The 22,104-nt window shown below is 38.6% G+C and overlaps 1 long non-coding RNA gene across 2 annotated transcripts in view; it reads left to right on the forward strand.

Moving 5' to 3' along the window:
* The window catches only part of LOC309609997, a 63,070-nt gene extending 47,103 nt beyond the window's left edge, over positions 1–15,967 (forward strand). Inside the window, exons 1-2 of one of the 2 annotated variants that reach the window (XR_014233686.1) lie at positions 441–12,430; positions 13,993–15,967. This is a non-coding gene — a long non-coding RNA (uncharacterized lncRNA). Of the gene's footprint in view, positions 1–440; positions 12,431–13,992 lie in introns of those variants that run through there. The other variant, XR_014233685.1, reaches the window with a different exon arrangement.
* Positions 15,968–22,104: the final 6,137 nt, after the last annotated feature.

Consider the following 22,104-nt stretch of genomic DNA (forward strand, 5'->3'; position numbering starts at 1 on the left):
ATTTTTATTTCCAATTTATTTTTAAGTCAGTATTCTTTGTTTGCAGACCCAAGTAATCACTGCCACCTAAACACAAATAACATCGGTGTTTTAGGTTGTAAGAGAAATTACTCTGCTATTTTACGATAACTGCCAGAGCAAGCCCATCTTTACATCAAATGCTGTCAGTCATTTTGCGAAATTATGCAAGCAGCAACATTCAACGTAAACATACAGTGGTTTATTTTGTCTCCTTGATAAAAGAAAGGAATGTGTGAATTTTTCCTTTATAGGTACAACTTGTCGATGGCAGCTCTTGGGCCATTTTTCTTCCTTCTTTCTAACCTGCTATCACGTTGGTTCCCCCTCACTTATCGGAGCCGCTGCCACCTGTGGTCTTACTGCAAGAGCCCCGGGAAGGTCACTCTGCTTCTGCCTGTTCCCAACACAGCAGTCTGAGTGAGCATTTTTAAGTAAAGTCACATCCTGTCACTCCTCTGCTTAAAACCTTGCCATGGCTCGTGTTTCACTCACAGTAAAATTCAAAGCATTGAGCAAGGTCTACAGAGCCCTTCATGAGATGTTTTCATCCCTCTTACCTCTAACCTCCTCTTTTTTCTATTCTCTCACTCCCTTCCAGTCTCGTGGCCTCCATACTGTTCCTGGAACCCCTCAAGTGCTTTGTGCCTTAAAACCCTTGCGTTAGCTCTTCCCTCAGCCTGGGAGAGTCTTCCCCAATGACAGACATTGGGCTCACTCCCTCTTTTCTGCAAATCTTTGCTCAAATCTTTGTTCTCAGCGAGGCCTGCCCTGACCTCTCTAATTCTGCAACTTAGCACGCATCTCTCCACACCTGATCCTGTAACCTAGCAGGACACTATGGGGCCTTCTCAGGACAGACCCCTCTTCCAAATCCTCTGCTTTAGCTCCTCTCTGGAACACCTAGATAATAGTATCTGATGCACATTTTCTGTGTTGTTTTACAGATGCTAAAACCACCACCAAGTGGAACAAATTAACTACTCGATGACCCTGAGCACATAGCCCCCAGACTGATTGGTGCCTAGGGATTGATAATGTGAACCTCTGTGACACTGCCCTGTTACCACACCATCAACCAATCAGAGAATTGTGCACGAGCTGATCGCATACCCTGGGGACTCCTCCTCCCTCACCTTGCCTTTAAAAATGCTTTCCTGAAAGCCATTGTGCAGTTCAGGTGTTTTAAGCACTAGCTGCCCTGGATTCCTTGTTTGGCACCCTGCAATAAATGCTGCACTTTCCTTCACCATAACTCCAAGTCAGTAGATTGACTTTACTGTGCTCGGGCAAGTTGGACCCAAGTTTGGTTCAGCAACAGTCCACCTTAACCTGCTCTACTTTTTCCTTTCTTTCTTGTCTTAATGTACCTTATGATTTACTTATGTATTATATTTATTACTTACTTTTAGTGTCCCTCTAATAGCATGTAAACTGCACAAAGACAGATATCTATATTTTCTTCAAGTGCCTAGAACAATATTTGTCATGTAGTAGGTACCCAGTACATATTGTGGAATGAATGAGTGAGCAAATGAATATTGTGGTGCACGTTAGTTTGTTCAAACCTTTGTCATCCTTCTGTGTAACATGTCACTGGCCAGTCCTTTCAGTCATCACCCCATTTGTCCTTTGGGTACCTGTTGCTATCTCATTTGATCATCTTGCATGCAATGGTATCAAATTCTCCTTTTTTTTGTTTTAAGTTGAGAAAAATCATTTCCATATTCACCCATGTAGTTGTGCTTTCTTTTTATCATTCATCCAGTTCCATAAGGCTTCAAGAGAGCTTCTCAGCCAGGTCCTGCTTTTAGGCAAAAGTGAAAATCCAATGAGTTTGCTGTTTTCAGTTGACTGCTGCAGCTGAGTTCCTCCTGCTGTTAAACTTGTGGCTCTCTTGCTTTAACTTAAGCCCTGAATTTCTTCTTTATTCTCTCCATACATGGAAAACTAGTCACCAGACATCTCTTCCCAAGAAGCCCTTCATGTAGCTGAAGAAAGTAAATCTAACCCTCAGCATTCTAGTCTACAGAACAATATCATTAATCTTTCTCCAGGGGACATAATTTTTTTCTGAAAACATGCCACTTTAACAAGTATATTTCACAATGATTTACTGACTACAACAGTTAACTAAAGCTCAGACTTCAGTGGTGAGCAAGGATGCCTTTATGAGAAAACCACAGTATAGCTTGTCTTAAAAGAGTTTTGTTTTGTTTTGTTTAAACACTAAAATATTCATGGTAGGAGAAATCCCATTAAGATATAACTTTAGGGACTTCTCTGGCTGTCCAGTGGTTAAAACTCCACGCTCCCAATGCAGGGGACGGGGGTTCCATTTCTGGTCGGGAAACTAAGATCCCACGTGCCCTGTGGCACGGGGAGGGGGAAAAAGAAAGACACAACTTCAAAATGATCTGAAAGCTTGGGAAGATGAGTTAATATGTTATCTGAAAACAAGTTATACAGAATGACACCCAAATGAAGTTGGTAAGTGGGTAGGAGGAAGTTTAACTAGAGTGGACAAGAGAGGTTAGACAAAGAAGATTAACCAGAATCAAACACTGTATGTTTCAACGTGTGCGGGGGCGTGGGGTGGGGAGGAGGGAGTGCTAATCAACAGAACAAGAAAGCATGAGGTCTGGGACCTTGGAACTTGGAATACAAATATAACCACAGCATCACAGCGTGAAGAAATTGAAAGCAGTCTTTTCTTTCTTTCTTTCTTCCTTTCTTTCTTTCTTCCTTCCTTCCTTCCTTCCTTCCTTCCTTCCTTCCTTCCTTCCTTCCTTCCTTCCTTCCTTCCTTCCCTCCTTCCTTCCTTCCTTCCTCCCTCCCTCCCTCCCTTCCTTCCTTCTTTTTCAAATTGAGGTATAATGACATATAACATTATATTAGTTTCAGGTGTACAAAATAATGATTTGTCTAGTTTCCTCCTGTCACCATACAAAGTTACAAAATATGTAATACAATATTATTGACTCTAATCACCATGCTGCACATTATATCCTGACTTTTTTTATGACTGGAAGTTTGTACCTCTTGACCCTTTCACCCATTTTTCCCACACTCCAACCTCCTCCCTTCTGGCAACCACCAGTCTTTTCTCTGTACCTATTATGAGTTTTGTTTGTTTTGATTGTTTGATTGTTTTGTATTTTTAGATTTCACATATAAGTGAAATCATATGGTATTTGTCTTTTGTTGTCTGACTTAGTGTAATGCCCTCAAGGTCCACCTATGTTGTTGGAAACGGCAAGGTTTCATTCTTTTTTAGAGCTGGCTGAGTAATATTTAATTATATATATATATATACCACATCTTCTTTGTCCATTCACCTGTTGAGGGACCCGTGGGTTGCTTCCATATCTTGGCTATTATAAATAGTGCTGTTATGAACATTGGGGTGCATGTATCTTTTCAAATTAGTGTTTTCATTTTCTTTGGCTATATACTTAGGAGTGGAATTGCTGGATCAGATGGTACTCCTATTTTTAGTTTTTTGAGGAACCGCCATACTGTTTTCAGTAGTGGCTGCACTAATTTACATTCCCACCAATAGTGCACAAGGATTCTCTTTTCTCCACATCCTTGCCATTCTAACAGGTGTGATGTGGTATCTTATTGTGGTTTTGATTTGCATTTCCCTAATGATTAGTGATGTTGAGCACCTTTTCATGTGTCTGTTGGCCATCTGTATGTCTTCTTTGGAAAAATGTCTATTCATACCCTCTATCCGTTTTTTAATCACATTGTTTGTATTTTTGTTATTGAGTTGTATGAGTTCTTTATATGTTTTGGATATTAACCCCTTATCACATATATGATTTGTAATGTTCTATATATATGTGTGTGTGTTTGTGCATGTGCGTGTGGGTGGTTATATATATAAAGTCCATCTGGTCTAATGTGTCATTTAAGGCCAATGTTTCCTTATTGATTTTCTGTTGGATGATCTATCCATTGATTAAGTGGAGTATTAAAGCCTCCTATTATTATTGTATTTTTGTGAATTTCTTTCTTTAGGTCTGTTAATATTTGCTTTATATATTTAGGTGATTTTATGTTGGGTGCATAAATATTTACAAATATTATATCTTCTTGTTGGATTGACCCATTATCATTTATGTAGTGCCCATCTTTGTCTTTTATTACAATTTTTGTTTTAAAATCTATTTTGTCTGATATATGTATAGCTACCCCAGCTTTTTTTGGCTTCCTTTTGCATGAAACATCTTTTTCCAGCACTTCACTTTCTGTCTGTGTGTGTTCTTACATCTGAAGTGAATCTCTTTAGGCAGCATATTTTAAACATTCAGCTACTCTATGTCTTTTGATTGGAGAATTTCGCCCATTTACATTTAAATTAATTATAGATAGGTCTATACTTATTACCATTTACATTTAAAGTAATTGTAGATAGCGATGTACTTATTGCCATTTTGTTAATTGTTTTCTGGCTGTTTTTGTGGTTTCTCTCTGTTTCTTTCTTCTTCTCTTGTTCTCTTTCCTTGTGGTTTGATGGCTTTCTTTAGTGTTATGTTTAGATTCCATCCTCATTATTGTTTTTTGTAGCTACTATAGGCTTTTGCTTTGTGGCTACCATGAGGCATATATATATATATATATATATATATATATATACCAGTTTAGTTTAAGTTGATATTAAGTTACATTTGAGTACATTTTTAAAAATAAATTTATTTATTTTTTTGGGCTGCATTGGGTCTTCATTGCTGTGCATGGGCTTTCTCTAGTTGTGGTGAGTGGGGGCTACTCCTTGTTGCAGTGTGCAGCCTTCTCATTGTGGTGGCTTCTCTTGTTGTGGAGCACGGGCTCTAGGTGCGCGGACTTCAGTAGTTGTGGCACACAGGCTCAGTAGTTGTGGCTCACAGGCTCAGTAGTTGTGGCTTGTGAGCTCTAGAGCCCAGGCTCAGTAGTTGTGGCGAAGGGACTTAGTTACTCCACGGCATGTGGGATCTTCCTGGACCAGGGCTCAAACCCGTGTTCCCTGCATTGGCAGGCAGATTCTTAACCGCTGCGCCACCAGGGAAGTCCCTTGAGTGCATTTTAAAACTCTACATTTTTACTCCCTCCACCACATGTTATAAGTTTTTGATGTCACATTTTATATCTTTTTTATTTTGTGGATCCTTTAACTAATTATTGTAGTTATGGTTATTTTTACTACTTCTGTCTTTTAACCTTCGTACTCACTTTATAAGTGATTACTCCACTACCTTTACTATATACTTACTTTTACTAGTGAGATTTTTCCTTTCAAATGTTTTCTTGTTACTAACTAGTACCCTTTCTTTTCAGCTTAAAGAAGTTCCTTTAACATTTCTTGTAAGACCAGTTTAGTGGTGGTGAACTCCTTTAGTTTTTGCTCATCTGGAGGACTCTTTATCTCTCCTTCAGTTCTGAATGATAACCTTGCAGGGTAGAGTATTCTTGGTTGGAAGTTATTTTGCTTTCAACACTTGAATATATCATGCGACTCCCATCTGGTCTGCAAAGTCTCTGCTGAAAAATCTGGGGGTTCCCTTGTATGTAACAAGTTGTTTCTCTCTTGCTGCTTTTAGGATTCTCTCTTTAACTTTTGACATTTTACCTATAATGGGTCTTGGTGAGGATCTCTTTGGGTTCAACTTATTTGGAACTCAGTGAGATTTCTGAATCTAGATATCTGTTTCCTTCTCCAGGTTAATGAAGTTTTCAGCCAATATTTCTTCAAATAGCTTTTCTGTCCCTTTTCTCTCTCTTCTCCTTCTGGGATCCCGTAATACAAATGTTGGTCTGCTTGATGTTGTCCCATAGGTCCCTTAAGGGGATTTTTAAAAATGTTCTTTTCTTCTTGATGCTGTGTTTGGGTGAGTTCCACTGCCCTATCTTCCAGATCACTGATCCTTTCTCCAATTTCATCTGGTCTCTTCTGTTGAACTCCTCTGGTGTACTTTTCAGTTCAGTTATTATATTCTTCAGCTCTATGACTTCTGTTTGGTATTTTCTTATATATTCTATCTCTTTGTTAAAGTTCTCTCTGTGTTCACCCATTCTTCTCCCAAGATTGGTAAGTATCTTAATGACCATTATTTTGAACTCTTTATCAGGTAAATTACTTATCTCTATTTCACTAAGATTCCCCCCGCCCCCCAGGATTTTGTCTTGTTCTTTCCTTTGGAACATATTCTTGACTCTCATTTTTCTTGACTCTCTGTTTGTTTCTATGTATTAGGTGAAGCAGCTACCTCTTCCCATCTTGAAGGAGTGGTCACAGGAACACTGGTGTTGTGTTTCAGTCTGCTGTCTGTGCAGTGCCCTGGGGTGGCAGCCTGCCAAGAATTGTCTCTCTGATTGCTTCAGCCCTGTGGGGCCCAGAAATGCAAGTTCCCTGGCCACCAGAGCCAGATGTTCAAGGGGTGTCCCCTATGTGCACTGCACGCCTTCTGGATTTGGCAGGGCAGGGCTGTGGGGGAGTGCCAGGCCAGGCCAAGCCCACCCGCAGGGCAAGGAAAGAAGTTTTTCTTGAGAGGGCAGGTTTAGACCTGAATGGACTGAGAATTAATTGTAGGGAGGCTAGTGAGACACGGTGTTTTTCTTAAGAAGGCATTCAATACCTTTTTATGATAAATTATAATCAGTTGTTAAGGTAATCTAAAACAGCTCTGAAGCCCTCAGCCAGAGCTGGAGACATGAGTGAATGTGGAGTACAAGAATAAGTGAGAAAAAGTTTTCTATTCATAGTGATAAAGCTTGAATATAAGTGGCAACCTCTTTTACTCTGTTAAAGATTTATATTTCTTTAATACTGATATGTTATATATCATATAGCATATCTTATAACATTAATAAATCAATACCATTGTGCTTAACATTCTACAAAAAATATAATTGAACTCCACTGTGCTAAGCACTAACACCACCAGGGTGAACAAAAACAGTCCCTGCTTTCAAGAAGCTTAGAGGACAGAGGAATATTCTGATCATAGTGTATATCATTTGAGCAGTTGTTTTAATAAAGAATTGTGTTTTAAAAAAATAAAAAACAGAAGTGGATCGCTTGTAGATAGCCTTAATTCTCAGGTCTGTACAAAGCCCAGTAAGCAGATCACTCAACTGAAAGTCACATCAGCACCACATACCAAGGGTAGATACCTAAACTGCAGGCAGAGTGACTAAAAAAGAATTGATCACCCTCTAGAGTAATGCTTCTCAAAGCCTTGTCCAGAGACTAACCTGCATACGAATCATGTTTCAAGCTTGTTTAAAGTACAGATTCTTGAGACCCTTCTCAAGAACTTACTATGTCATATTTGCAGTGTTGGGTGCTGGAGTCTTTGTTTTAAAGAATCTCCAGGTAGTTCTCAGGCATTGTTTCAGAATCATGCTGTTTGGGTTTAACACAGAATGATTTTTACACATCTGAACTTATGACATGGTGACAAACATCAAAATATCCTAAATTTATATTGGCTTATCTCCTAATGACACTCTATTATTAATTTCATTCAGTTCATTGTCAAATATGAGCCCGAGTTCTTTTCTATCATATGGAGACTTAACCAGTTCTTTCCTATATTGCATTTGTATTCTTGGTTGACTTTTATTGCTCTGTAGGTATATCCTTTTATATTTGTTCCTATTGGATTTCATCCTATTAAATGTCCCTATTAAGTTTCATCATTTTGATCTTTAAAAATATCTAATCAAAGCTATTTATTTTTTTAAAGCTATTTTGAAATTACCTCTTTTCTCTGTAGTATTTATCACCAGTTCAATATGATTTACTACCAATAACATATTTACTAAGCTCACATTTGATTTCTTCTTTTATTTGTAAAGATACAGATAAGCAAACCCCCTCCTAACTCTTCTCTTCAAACTGATTTCTGTGGAATACCACTCTACCCATTAGTGATCCTCAGCCATGAGTGACTTTGGTCTTAACTTTTGTGACATTCCCATAAAGAGAAATGCTGTTTTCTTTGTATGTAGTTTATGGCCTGGTTTATACAAACATCTCATAAAAAAAATACTTAAAGCATGGGGGGGTGGTTATATAAAGAAGAGTTCTTGAGTGAGTATTTTTATTTGAAAGATTCTTAACTTCTAGTTGGAATAAGAATAAATACCTTCTTCATATCTTTAAGAAATAACTTAAAAAAGCTCTGGAAGATAAGCCATCACAAATCTTGGGCCCCAAATTCCATCTATAGAGAACTCTGGGGAAAGGGTCTCCTCTTTGTAAAGAGTTCACTGTCTTTCTTGGTCTGACCAAGTCCTTTGGCCCTCAGGACGTCTTGTAAATCTGCCCCTTCTGGATTTTGAGAATAGTAACTGTCAAGCTGATATTTTAATGCACCAGGTTTTAACTGCTGCTGCTTTGTTATATGCGTCCTAATTAAATATTTTCAATTTTGTACTTATGGCCTGAAGCAATCTAATCATCCAGGATACAATTTAATAAATTGAAAAAACTGAAAAAATGTACTGTAATGATTGGGACTAATTGGCATTTTGCCTCACACAATGGAATGTAAGCAGTAGATGCTTAATAAATTTTAATTTATGGCCATGACAGTTAGCCCTAGAAGCAGGGAATGTGGTTTTCCTTTTCTCTGAATCACCATGCAATCAGAAAACAGGTACTTTTATACTTCAGTTTCACAATCCAGAAAAGGAAATAGTTCTTGTTCATCATTATCAACCCAGGATAGAGAAAGAAATGCAGAGGGATTATTAAGTTAATAATTGTCTTAGTGTTTGAAGGTGGCAGCTGGCCAGGTGTTCTCAGGTTCAACTGAAGAATTAGAATGAAATGTGTTTGAACTGGGAAGGTTAAGGTTAGATGCTGAAATTCTGGAATGCTCCTGCTGGGCATCCTTTAACTAGGGCTTTTCTTGCTTCAGATGGCCACTGCAGAAGGTTGGACCAGATGATCTCTCATACAATCTCATCACTCTAAGTCAATTTCAAGAAAATGGTTACTGGCTAGAGGTAACAAACTGCAAGGATGGCTCTTTTGCATAGTCTCTTAATAATTATGTGGTCCAGGATGAAAACACTGACTATTTATTTAAATACCTAAACTTGGAAGTTTAACAACCAAGAAATATGGTTGAAGGTAGCCATCAAAATTACCAGCAAGGACCTGGCTGGTTGTGTATCCTTTGACTCAGTATCCCTGGACTCTAGAGCAAACTATAGGCCATCTGGCCATATCTAGCCTGCTGTCTATTTTTGTACAGCTTGTGGACTAAGAATGTTTTTTACAGTTTTTACATGGTTGAAGCAAAATTTTAAAACTCTAATATTTCATGACCCATTGAAAACTAAATAAATTCAAATTTCATTGCACATGTATAAAGTTTTATCTGAACACAGACATGCTCATTCATTTATGTATTATTTATGACTGCTTTTGCATTATATCAGCAGAGCTGAGTGGCTGAGACAGAGACCATATGGCCTAGAAAGCCAAACAAATTTACTATCTGGCCCTTTACAAGAAAAGTTTGCCTACTCCTGATCTAGAGGATCTATCCAGAAGAAGTAGCCCACAAAATGTGGAATACTCTTGTCATCATAGTGTTATCTATAATAGAAAAACTGAGAAAAAATGCAAATGTTCCCCAAGTATATAGAAATTATTAAGTAAATTGTGTCATATCCACTCAAAGGAAGGCAATGACTAACAGTGTTGAAAAATAAAATGGTTATGTTAATTAAAGTGGAAAAAAAAAATCAGAGCACCAACTTGTATAACTGTATGATTATAGCCTTTAGTCATTCGATTAATTTAGTTATCCAACAAACGTTTATTGGAGGCTAGAATATTATTGAGGTATATACATGAGAGGAAAAAAACCTGGAAAGCATTTATATGTAGAAAAAGTTGTATTTGTTGATTTTTTTTTCTCATCTCTATTTTGATTTTTTTCTGTATGATGTTTATGTTACTTACATATTAAAAATCTTATCAAAAAAGATTGGGAAAAGCATCAGAATACACAAAGGGACAATGAACAGCTCTCTGTAAGACTGAAACTGCCTGGTGGGGTTTGCAGGGGACCCTTGATATTGGTGTCTGTGGCTTGTTGTGCTCCAACAACTTCTCAGTCTTTATCTCCTCATTTACCATATTTCTCTTTATTAAAGAAAAGAGCAGGCTTTCCTTTAAAAAAATCTCTGCTTTCTACCCCCACCAACCCAAGGAGCCAATAGGCATGAAAGACCTTCCCTCCGTTCAAAAAAGATAAGCTTATTTACCAACAGTCGTACCATCTGAGAAAACTGCAAGTTTTTCTCTGAAGAGATGTAGTGGTATTCTGTGTTTTTCATGATGATCTAAGAACTCACACGGGAGCAAGGGGAAGTGGGAGTTTTTCTGAAGTAGAAGTGGTTCTGGAATCTAGATACCAAACACCCTACTCTTTCCCCTCTTTCCCCAGTGACGAACATAGCCATTAATCACATTACATTGCAGTCTTTAAGACAATAGTATCACCATTCCTTAACACTGCGGTTCAATATTCTGAGACAGTAAGAATGAAATGATAGCAAGGAAAACATATTCATAGGATTAAATTTGTGGCTGACACAAAACACTGAAGAAAGAGGCACTAAGAAATTATTATGCAATAAGGCATCCATAGAAAGACGAAGAAAAAGAATTTCAAAAAATGCCAGAATGATCCAAAGAGGAATCCATCTGACCCAGTATCCTGAGGCAGTAGTGGACCACCCAGTGGGAGGAGGGGGCAAGCATGGATGGTTGCTCCATATGAATGAAATCACATTGGCATTACAGACCGTCCTCTCTCCTTACCTCTGGATACAGTTCTTATGCTGGTCAGAGTCATCTGTGCACAGATTGGAAAACTGAATTAAATCTAAGAAGTATTTATTGAGCACCAACAACAGTGAGGTTAAGAAGTATCAGAAGATGATGTGTTCTGGGTGGCAAGAGAAAGGTGGTGTGGAGGGGGTGGCCATCAAACTGCCATGGCTGTGATTCAGATGTGAGGACATGGTGACAGTAGAAAAGAGAGACAAGAGGAAACATGAGACGCATTTCCAAGGAAAAATCTGTATGACTTAGTGATTGATTAGATAGAGGACATTATATAGAAGTGTCCCTGAGGGTGGAGTTTGTGCCCTAGACAAACCACAGTGGCTAACATGGTACCTGCCATTCAAATGTGGTTTTTTTTTTTTTTTGATTTATTCTTTTTTTTTTTTTTTAAACATCTTTATTGGAGTATAATTGCTTTACAATGGTGTGTTAGTTTCTGCTTTATAACAAAGTGAATCAGTTATGTATATGTATAACTGATTCAAATGTGGTTTGAATGAAATGCGCTGAAGATGATTGTCAGGTTGGGAGAAATGTGGTACCATTAACAAGATTAAAAGATAAAGAAAGCAGGCTAGATTTTTTAAAAGAAAGATTCTGAGCCTAGTTTTAGAAAAAATAATTCAAGATAATGGTGAGTCATCCAACATCAAATGTCTCGTTAGCTGACAGGAATTAGGGAATTCTAGGGGAACTTTTGAAAAGTATTCCTATATTCAGCAAGCATTAGTTTTGAAACTCCCAAAGAATTGATTCTGCTTTCTACTAACAATTTTGGCTGTTTCAGCCTTTCAAAAGCAGTTGGAAAGCTCTCAGTTAATATGCAAATTAATGTTGTCCAATAATATTGCCTAGATTTGGAGTAATGACAATCACTCATAATGGGGGATATTTTTGAAATATATTAATTAGATTTTCTCATATATTTTCTTATTTCTTCCAGAAACATCCATTTGCCTTGAGAGGATTTAAGAATGTTATGGAAGGAATGAATGCGAAGGGCTTTCCTAGGGTTAGAATTTAGCCTCTGACATTAAAATAGGATTTTCAAAAAGACAATAGTCATTTAAGCCAGATTTTGCCCAGAAAGAAAGAACTTTCTAAATTTCTTTAACTATCAAGACTAAGCCATGATAATTCAAATCATAGATTTTCTTCCGTAGTGCAGAGAGGATAGCTCTTCCCCCTTAAGAGAGTTAAGCTATGAGGATGGCTGAGGGAGGAGAAAAGAGGATATGACACAGCGGAAGCAGAAAGGCTGAATCCTGCCCTTTCTGGTCCAAGGCAAGGAAGACAAGAAGTTTGATGGATGTCAGATAATCAAACTCACACTCCTATCTCCCACGTGAGGTTGAAGGCTTAGTAAGTAAGGTTTTAGAAACACCCAGATAGGTATATGGAAGCTGAAGGACATTTGGACTAATGTCTTACTTTTCTGAGGTTAGTGTAGAAGAGGCTGTGGCCCCTAGATAAAGCTCCAGCCTGTGGCTTGATACACATCAAAGACGGCGTGAAGGAGATGGCATCGGGGCAGAGGACAACACGGGTCAAGAGGTGAGCAACTGCTTCCTCCTGCTCACATATGTGACCTTAAAGGGGACTCTCCTTGAAGGGTCCCAAGGGTGCAGAAAGAGCCTATAGACCAGCAGAGGCTTAGGTACAGAGAGGGGAAGCTAAAGAGTTGAAGACTTAGAGGCAAATAATCTGAACCAGATTCCAGTGTTGGGAACTAAGTTTTCACCTTCAAAAGTCAGACAGCACCTGTCACACCTCAGCAGTCACCAGTCCAAGGATCAGTGCCCCCTGCATCTCCCCTAAGCTCCTCCTATAAGGTTGCAAAGCCTCAGCCCCCTTTTCTACACCCAGAAGCTTTCAAAGAGAAGAACAGAGGAGGGAGGCGACTTCTGAATGGCTGAGCACTTACCTGAAGTCATCCAAGCAGAAGCTGAGTTATCTGAAGAGATAGTGCAAATGTTTGGATAGCATTAACATCTACAGATTAAACAAAATATGTACCCACTGGCCACCCTCACACTCTCCAACCCCCCAAAGATGTGGGGACTTAAGAAATCTGAAAAGTTATAATGAAATAAAGAAACTGCATTTTTTGGTACATCTGAGTGTACACCATGTAAGTGAACATTCAGCGCTACTACACATCATTAAAATTAGGAGTTAAATGAGGATTGACTGCAATAAATTATTCTCAGTGTGACTCAATAAGTATAGGATAAAGCTGAACTAAGAAACTTGCCTTCAAAATGTATGGCATTATTTCCAATTGCTCTAAGTAAGAACTGTCCTAAGCCATTAACAGACCATCTTCCTCCAATGACCTTAAAGGAGACTTCAGAATATAGACCTAATTTGAGTTTTCATGTATTTACTAGGATCCAAACAAGTGGACTGATTACCACTATTGAAATCCTTTCAAAGTAACAAAGTGCTATGAAAAATCTATACAAACATCCATGAATTGTATGTCTCACCTCTTATTCTCTAATCATCTATTGTCATTACTCTAATTTTCCCCTGTGGTCTATGATTTGCTAATTCCAAGTAAGCTAGAGGAAATTTGCTTCAGTTCAAAATCTGATATTTTATATTTTGAAATTCATTGAATAAATAGTCATTGAGCAAGATCTTCTTCCCAGTGAGGTATTTTTCCCCCTTTTTTGCCCCACTTATTAGTCAAAGGGTGGAGATAGAGTGCCAGCTTTGCCCGTTCAGTGATAGACGTAATAATAAATGTAAAAGTGCTCATAATTTTTCAGACATTATAAAGATAATAACTTTACATAAATTATCACATGTCACCATCACAATAGCTTTACAAGTCGGAATTATTTTTATCCTTATTTTACAGATGAGGAAACTGAGATGTACTATCTTGCTCAAAAGTCAGACAGCTAGTAAGTGGCAGAGATGCAAATCAAACCCATTCATTTAACTTGCTAGCTCTTCTTAACAATGCCACTGTATTCTAGCTTGGTTGCCCTACTTCTCTACCGGGACACTCTAGCTCATACTATTGTGGTATTTTGGTACATTGTGTTGGGCTTCGTTTATTTATTTATCCCACAGTGATTATTTCCTACTATATCTCCCTGTATTAGGCACTGAGTGGGGACCGAACCAGAGATGAGTTCACAGCTTAGTAAAGGATGTGGATTTGTCAACAACTATTATACAAACATTAGGACTAACTTGAGGCTCAAGGGATGAACTGTGGGAACAACACTGAAGCTGATTGAATTCTTCCTGGGGAGACCAAGGAAAACTTCCTGAAAAAGTGGAATCCCAAGTAGAGTCTGGAGGTCCTGGAAGTCCATGAAGCCTTTTCAGGGGTGTTATAAACTCAAAACTATTTTCTTAATTATACTAAGACATTATTTGCCCTTTTTATCTGTACAGTGGAGTCTTCCCAGAAGCTACTTGATGCGTGCTATCACAACACAGTGAGTGCAGAGCAGTGATGAGAACCCAGCTGTCTTCCATAAATCCAGAGATTTACAAATATTTAAAAACATGTCCCCATTTTGACTATGTTTTGTTTTGGAAATTATAGTTATATTTATTAAAATATATATGTTACTATATGGGTGTTTATTTTGTTTTTAAATGGATTAATAAATAAATATTTTAAAAGATCTGAGTTTGAACTTTTAATACAGTAAACATCAATAGGTGTGATCCACTTAAACAAAATGTCTTTGGGCTTCTTAATAATTTTTAAGAGTATAAAGTTCAAGTGGGGTTTATCCCAGGAATGCAAGGATTCTACAATACATGGAAATCTATCAACGTGATACACCATATTAACAAATTGAAGGAGAAAACCATATGATCATCTCAATAGATGCAGAAAAAACTTTCGACAAAATTCAACACCCATTATGATAAAAACTCTCCAGAAAGTAGGCATAGAGGGAACTTACCTCAACATAATAAAGGCCATATATGACAAAGCCACAGCCAACATCGTTCTCAATGGTGAAAAACTGAAACCATTTCCTCTAAAATCAGGAACAAGACAAGGCTGTCCCACTCTCACCACTGTTATTCAATATAGTTTTGGAAGTTTTAGCCACAGCAACCAGAGAAGAAAAAGATATAAAAGAAATCCAAATCAGAAAAGAAGAAGTAAAGCTGTCACTGTTTGCAGATGACATGATACTATACAAAGAGAATCCTAAAGATGCTACCAGAAAACTACTAGAGCTAATCAATGAATTTGGTAAAGTAACAGGATACAAAATTAATGCACAGAAATCTCTTGCATTCCTATAGACTAATGATGAAAAATCTGAAAGAGAAATTCAGGAAACACTCTCATTTACCATTGCAACAAGAAGAATAAAATACATAGGAATAAACCTACCTAAGGTGGTAAAAGACCTGTATGCAGAAAACAATAAGACACTGATGAAAGAAATTAAAGATGATACCAACAGATGGAGAGATATACCGTGTTCTTGGATTGGAAGAATCAACCTTGTGAAAATGACTATACTACCCAAAGCAATCTACAGATTCAATGCAATCCCTATTAAATCACCAATGGCATTTTTCACAGAACTAGAACAAAAAAATTCACAATTTGTATGGAAACACAAAAGACCCCAAATAGCCAAAACAATCTTGAGAAAAAAAACAGAGCTGGAGGAATCAGGCTCCCTGACTTCAGACTCTACTACAAAGCTACAGTAATCAAGACAGTATGGTACTGGCACAAAAACAGAAATATAGATCAATGGAAAAGGATAGAAAGCCCAGAGATAAACCCACGCACCTATGGTCACCTTATTTTTTGATAAAGGAGGCAAGAATATACAATGGAGAAAAGACAGCCTCTTCAATAAGTGGTGCTGGGAAAACTGGACAGCTACATGTAAAAGAATGAAATTAGAACACTCCCTAATGCCATACACAAAAACAAACTCAAGATGGATTAAAGACCTAAATGTAAGGAAGGACACTATAGAACTCTTAGAGGAAAACATAGGCAGAACACTCTATGACATATATCGCAGCAAGGTCCTTTTTGACCCACCTCCTAGAGAAATGGAAATAAAAACAAAAATAAACAAATGGGACCTAATGAAACTTAAAAGCTTTTGCACAGCAAAGGAAACCATAAACGAGACTAGAAGACAACCCTCAGAATGGGAGAAAATATTTGCAAAGGAAGAAACTGGCAAAGGATTAATTTCCAAAATTTACAAGCAGCTCATGCAGCTCAATATCAAAAACCAAAAAACCCAATCCAAAAATGGGCAGAAGACCTAAACAGACATTTCTCCAAAGAAGATTTACAAATTGCCAACAAATGCATGAAAGGATGCTCAACATCACTAATCATTAGAGAAATACAAATCAAAACTACAATGAGATATCACCTCACACCAGTCAGAATGGCCATCATCAAAAAATCTACAAACAGTAAATGCTGGAGAGGGTGTGGAGAAAAGGGAACCCTCTTGCACTGTTGGTGGGAATGTAAACTGATACAGCCACTATGGAGATCAGTATGGAGGTTCCTTAAAAAACTAAAAATAGAACTACCATATGACCCAGCAATCCCACTACTGGGCATATACCCTGAGAAAACTATACTTCAAAAAGAGTCATTTACCACAATGTTCATTGCAGCTCTATTTACAGTAGCCAGGACATGGAAGCAACCTAAGTATCCATCAACAGATGAATGGATAAAGAAGATGTGGCACATATATACAATGGAATATTACTCAGCCATAAAAAGAAACGAAACTGAGTTATTTGTAGTGAGGTGGATGGACCTAGAGTCTGTCATACTGAGTGAAGTTAAGTCAGAAAGAGAAAAGCAAATACTGTATGTTAACACATATATATGGAATCTAAAAAAAAAAAGGTGATGAACCTAGGGACAGGACAGGAATAAAGACTCAGACGTAGAGAATAGACTTGAGGACACGGGGAGGGGGAAGGGTAAGCTGGGACGAAGTGAGAGAGTGGCTTGGACATATATACAGTGGGAAGCAGCTAGTGGGAAGCAGCCACTGTTTCTTTTTTTTTTTTTTTTTTTGCTGGTACGAAATCACCTTTATTCACAATCAATCAATCACGGTGACCCAAGTTCACAGAGGAGGCAGCAGCTACCTCCAGGCTAGCAGAGACAACAGGACGGTGGCTTCCTCTCCCTGACGCTCAGGCTGCACAGCCCCTGCATGTAAGAACTCTCCTTGCCTGAGAGGGGACCCCTGACTGGATGGGGCCCCACCAGCCCCACCTCACCCCACTCCCACAGAAGGGGTCTACGGGGTCAGTGGGGAGGGGAGACCCACGGTAGAACTGTGGCTTCCCAGCAAGGCAGGTACAGACAGGGCCCGCCTGGCATCCTGTGCTGGGATAGCTGCTTCCCACTAGCTATCTATTTTACATTTGGTAGTGTATATATGTCCCCCCCCCCCATATATACAGTGGGAAGCAGCTAGTGGGAAGCAGCCACATAGCACAGGGAGATCAACTCCTTGCTTTGTGACCACCTAGAGGGGTGGGATACGGAGGGTGGGAGGGAGACGCAAGAGGGAGAAGATATGGGGATATATGTATATGTATAGCTGATTCACTTTGTTATGCAGAAGAAACTAACACACCATTGTAAAGCAATTATACTCCAATAAAGATGTTAAAAAAATTTTAAAAAAAAAGAAAAGTCAGCAAGGTTCTATACTGATTATGCCATGACACTAGTTTGTCATTGTTTCATATTCAGGTTTAATACATGAGTTTACACCCTAGTATATGATTTCATAGATCTAATTTACATTGAGCATATACACTTAAATGTTTTCATCCTAATTTTATATTATATATTTGATTTTAAAATTTGGTAAATATAAATCTTAGGAATATTGCAAAAAAAAAAAGTATAAAGGAATGCGGAAACCAAACGTTTGAGGACCACTGGTACAGAAGAAAGAATATTGAAGGTGGCATCAGAGGACTTCAGCTCAGGCTTTACCTCTGCCACTTATCACCTCGGTGCATGGGGGGAGCCAACTAAATGTACCAAGTCTTGGTTTCTCCCTGCTACAAGAAAGCAGCACCTCCTTCCTCACTAGTTATAGATCAAATAAGATAAAGTATGTGAAATTGCCCCAGATCCCATGAGTCACTCATAATATTTGATGGGCAATAGATCCTTCTTATTTCAGTGTGAAGTCTATACACACACTTTAGAATTTTTTTAATATGTGTGAAAATAATTCAAGAACATGGTAAAAAATCCAAATATTCCAGAAGGATTGTTGTGGGCAAAATATCTCCTGGTCTTATCACTCCCACTCTCCAGAGGTAAATATCTGCTCTTATCCGTTGCTGTTTCCAGTTCCAGGGGTAGTTCCCATCAGAACTCTAAATAACAGGGTTACGCCCCTACTTTGATTGGAAATGTTAGGCAGTATCTAAAAGGTCCCTGCTGTGAAAGATGGGGCTATAGCTCAGTATATTGTATTATCCCTAATTAGATGCTAATATAGTATTTTAAATATAAATAAGATAATTAGGGCTCTACTTGCTCCCCCACTACCTCTTTTCCCTCTTTTACTCCATTACCTTTTTAGACAGTCTCATGACTCTACCCTATGAAAGAAGGTACAACTTTCTTAGCCTTACCTCAATCTTTATCCTTCTCTTCTGCTTCCCTATTTCTGACAGTGTATATTTCACATTGTCAAAGCTGATAGCATTTTTGTCCTGTATCAAGTTATTCTTCCTACATTGTGTCTGTTTATTGATTGAACTGTCACTGAACAGCTGAAGGTTTGGAGAATGTTTCCAGCCTAAAAGGCAAATGTGCTTTCCGCATATACTCAAAAATATCCTGATTTTTAATCATTAGTTATAAGAAATCTACTACCTTTACAGAGATCTCTCTCATTTTCTCTCTGAATCATCTGACCTCTTGTTCCCATCTGCTATTTTGGTAGCTTCCAATTCTTATTTTATGGATGCAATATCTTCATTGATAGCCTAGGATACTGATGAAAAATTTTAACTAGTCCTCTTCTGTTTCTCCAATTCTCCCTGTTCTTTTTGAGGGCTGTTCATTTTGATCCTTCTGTTTTGTGCTGTTGATTTTATTTACACATTCTGTGATCCTTGGTTGCCTGTTCATGCTTAGACAAAGGGATATGATATAATGACTGGCAGGTGACTTCTAATTTCCAGAACTGGGGAAACTTTACTCTGGGGCATGACCTGCTAACTAGGAATCTCAATTTATTTCATTTCTTTAGAAAAGAGCATGGGGGTAAATGTCAGGGTGGTGTGTAAGGGTGCAGTTCTGCATTGAAGAGTGGAGGTGGAGATAGGGATGATGAATGCAGCTGTTCTCTAAAGAGATTTTTCATTAGGTCCCCAGTTTTCAGGTCCTCCTCTGAGCTTTGCCTTCTATTCCTGAAGATTCAGAGCCCAGAGCCTCCCTAGGGCTCTCCTGAGAATGCTGACTCTGGAACCCTTCTTTTGGGGGATAATCAGGGATGCTTCTCCTGTCAACATGCTCCCTTCCTCTTCCCAATGTCCAGATATTTGTTGATCTCCTTTGTATGCTGATGACTCCTTCCCTTCCTCTTTACTCTTATATCCTTATTCTTTTCTTCTCCTTCTCCTCCTCCTCCTCCTTCTTCTCCTTCTTCTTCTCCTTCTTCTACTTCTTCTCCTTCTCCTCCTCCCCTCCTTCCCCTCCTCCTCCTCCTCCTCCTTCTTCTTCTCCTTCTTCTTCTCCCCCTCCCCCTCCCCTCCCCTCCCCCTCCCCTCCCCCTCCCCCTCCTCCTCCTCCTCCTCTTTGTCCTCCTCTCCTTCTCCCTCTTCCCCTTCTCCCTTCTCCCTCTCCTCCTCCTTCTTCTTCCTCTTCTCCTTCTTCTTCCTCTTTTTCTTCTCCTTCTCCTTCTTCTTCCTCTTCTTCTCCTTCTCCTCCTTCTTCTCCTTATTCTTCTTCTTCTTCTCATTGTAGTTTTGATTTGCATTTCTCTAATAATTAGTGATGTTGAGCATCTTTTCATGTGTTTGTTGGCTATGTGTATGTCTTCTTTGGACAAATATCTATTTAGGTCTTCCACCCATTTTTTTTGAATTAGGTTGTTTGTTTTTTGATATTGAGCTGCATGAGCTGTTTGTATATTTTGGAGATTAATCCTTTGTCAGTTGCTTTGTTTGCAAATATTTTCTCCCATTCTGAGCATTGTCTTCATACTATTTTTCTTAAAAAGCTATTTTAAGGATTGATGGACTAGCCATTATACCTTCAAATCTTATGTTTCAAGAAATGTGGAAGCTAAATCCCAGTACATTAAAATATACTGCCCTGATCATTTTTCTTATTTCTTTTTGTTATTATGTTGACTGTGGCCCATGTATGTGGATAATTAAGCTTAAATAGTGCCTTCAAGGATGAATGATGAAGTGGAGATTTATTTAATATCATAAAACTGGTAGATAAGGAAACTTTCATTTGCAACTATCAAAAACTCAAATGAAATATGTGACACATATGATTTCTGTATTAAGTTCATAAATTTTAATGGAACATCCTAAAACATGGAAGGCAGAACTCTCATGGTTAAAAGTACCCTAGGGAGGAAATGGGCAGGGTTTCATTGATCACCAAGAAAATAAATACACCTTGTTTACAACCTAGTAAAGATGAAGTAAAAATAAATCAGGAAACTTCCTCACAGTGGCCACAAAAAAATGTTAGACATTTGAAGGTCAAACTCACACTCCAGGGCATCTTCACTAACTTATTTACACACCTGATCTTCAAATACTATCTTGGTTAAACATTGATTTTTCTTCAGGTTCTACTTAGACCACAAATACTGACCACATGTATTTTTTTTTCCATTTTTAACAGCTTTATTGAGGTTTGACTGACATATAATAATTTGCACATATTTTAAATGTACAATTTAATAAGCTTGGACATATGTATACACCCATAAAATCATCAGAATAAAAGTAGATATTCCTTCAAAAGTAATGGAAGTTGTGTGATTTAGATATTCTTTGGACGTCACTTAATCCTCTATCATGGAAACACCATCCCCACCTTGGGCACATTTCTTTCCGCCCTCATACCCAGTTCTCTACCTCGTCCAAGCCACCGGTGTCTCTCTGCTGGGTGCTTGCGGCAGCCATTCTTCCCCTCCATTAGTCCATTATCCACACTGCAGCCCCGTGATGCATTCAAAATATAAATCTAAACACATTACTGTCCTGCTCAAATCTTGGCCAGAGCTTTACATTACCTTAAGAATAAAGTCCAAAATTCTTAGTGTGACTTTGCAAGGCTCTTCACATTGAACTTTATTCTTAAGGAAGTAAGAATATAAGAACAGAGGGAGACAGAATCAAAGGAAGTTCAGAATATAAAATTAGCAAAGCTCAGTGACCGAATAGAGGATTGCTGCAAGAATCCAATGAGATGGTTTAAGTAAAAGGGTTTCGTGAAACATAAAACGTTATTTCAATGCCATCATTATATAAGTATTATTCCTTTCTGTCTCTCAGTGAATCTTTGGCATTACTGAATACCAGAACTTCACTTTTAACTGGCTTGCTATTCCAGCCTCTACTCGTGAAACCCTGGCATATGGGGTTGGTTGCTACATGGCTCTGAACACTCAGATCAAAGCTGTACCACTGGGCACCTTTGCTTGCATCCCCAGTCATTAGAGGTGCTCAGCTTTGAGCAGTCATGCTGCCATGTGGGTACTCAGGCAGGGTCATCCCCGGGGAGGGACTGTGGAGGTAACAGAAGCCCCCCAGGGATCAGCACCACCTGTTGCTTCCCCTCCCATCAAAGAGGGGAGGCAACAGGTGTTGCTTGTTTTTCCTCTTGGGTTCACCTGGAAGGGCTAACTGGGGTCCTTGGGGCCTAGAAATCTTGAGGCAATGGGTTCTAATCACAAATCCTTTGGTTACAAGGAACAGAAATCCCAGAAACTGGGAGCTAGAAAAATCAGGAGCTGGAGTTGGTCTCTCTCAGTCTTAAATGACACCTGGTCTCTCTCACGTCTGTTTCTGACTATATGTTCTGCTCTTCTGCTTCAACCAGCTCTCTACTTTAGTAGCCATACAAGACCCCACACGGCCCCATCCAATTCTCTATATATCATGTATATCAGGACTGGCTATCTCTGACATCCACGAATGACGGGACTAATGCTCATATCCCAATTCCA

Source organism: Balaenoptera borealis (assembly GCF_965194805.1).
Source record: "Balaenoptera borealis genome assembly, chromosome: 13".
In the NCBI taxonomy this organism is placed as follows: Eukaryota; Metazoa; Chordata; class Mammalia; order Artiodactyla; family Balaenopteridae; genus Balaenoptera; species Balaenoptera borealis.